A 1651-nucleotide genomic window follows, 5' to 3' on the forward strand; every position below is an offset into this window, starting at 1 on the left:
GATAGAACATCCCCATTGTCTCAGTGTGTGGGTGCACCCCTCGCGGTCCTGAGTTCCTTGTTCGTGCTCTTTCTCCTTCTGCTCCTGATTTGGACCTTGAGATTTCAGTCCGGTGCTCCAATGTGGGTCTCTGTTTCTGTCTCCTTTCATCGCCTGATGAAGGTGATGCCTTCTGGAGGATGCCTATATGTTTGTCTTTGGATTCACCTTCTTATTTAGCTTCTCTAGGATCACTAACTATAGGCTCAATGTCCTTTATTTATGGCTAGAAACCAAATATTAGTTAGTGAGTACATCCCATGTTCCTCTTTTTGGGTCTGGTCTCATAAACATCTTATTTAATAAGTAGTGTTTATTTAATAGTAGAAACACAGAGAGAACACATTAGAGAAAACGCCTGCTTAGCCTGCTCAGCTCATGGTCCCAGATCAAGCCTGCTAGTGTATTTAGAGGAGTCGCCTCTGTGCCAGCTTCAGGCCTGAGTTGCCAGCCTGCTGAGGTGGACGTGTGGGCCCATATTTCCATATGGCATAAAAGCCATTAGCCCGGTACGAGCTGATTACCTAGCTCTGCAGACAAGCTGTCTCTGCCCTTAACAAAAGCCAGGTTGCCTGCTCCTAGCTTCTTTTGTTAAAATGTGGATTACCTGAGAAGAGATGTTTGACTGAAGCTGATGACTTAAGAGTTCAGATATTTGGTGCTTCCTTCCTTTTGTAATTTGGAAGGTGTCTTATAGAGATGCTAATTCAAGGCCTACCTGACTGCCAGATGCGGCTGTGACTCAAACCCAGGCACCTGGTTGCCTAGGTGATGGTGTAATATGTTTTCCCCCTCTCTGCTCAATTTGGTGTGGGTATATAAAATGTTGGGACAATAAACGAGAGGACTGGCCTTTTCCATGATGACGGTGTAAGCCGTGTCAGTTCTTTTCCTCGCGACTCTGTTCCTGCCGGGTTAGGGAATTAGAGAATTTATGTTGGGCCCTCACGGGCCACAACATGGACGGAGCAAACAAAGAACAATGCCACTGTTGTAAAGAGCCACGTTTACTCTGCCAGCTTCTTTCCTTTGTCAGTTTATTTTCTAAGTCTGTAATTCTGCCTGACTTCTCAACAGCTCTGCTTTCAGGGCAAAAGTCAGTGATCCTACAGTGGGTCACAAGGTCTATAGGATCTGGTGAGAGTCAGACCCTTCCTGTCTCTGCACTTTCCCATCCTCCAAGGACCTTCAAGCATGCACTGTGCACTCCTTAAACCTGCACTCCCCAAAGCCAGCACCCTCACAGCCATGTCCTTCATGGTGCCCAGTTAGTCCTTGCTTTCTCAATTTTTTTCTCTCACTTCCACAAGTAATCCTCAACATTGCCAGAAGGAAGTGGAACCAGGCCATAATTCCAACGCTGAAGAGGCGGAGGCAGGAGAATCCCTGCAAATTGAAGGTCAGCCTAAACTACATAGGAGATCCTGTATCAAAAAAGAAAAAAAAAAGAAAAAGAAAGAAAAAAGAAAGAAAGAGAAAAGAAAGCAAAAGAAGACAACAGATCTTGTATCCTGGCACATTACTAAAGGTGTTTATCAGCTGTAGGAGTTCTTTGGTAGAGTTTTTGGGGTCGCTTATGTATACTATCATATCATCTGCAAATAACGAAAGC

Source organism: Microtus ochrogaster, unplaced genomic scaffold (genome assembly GCF_000317375.1).
Source record: "Microtus ochrogaster isolate Prairie Vole_2 unplaced genomic scaffold, MicOch1.0 UNK40, whole genome shotgun sequence".
Lineage (NCBI taxonomy): Eukaryota > Metazoa > Chordata > Mammalia > Rodentia > Cricetidae > Microtus > Microtus ochrogaster.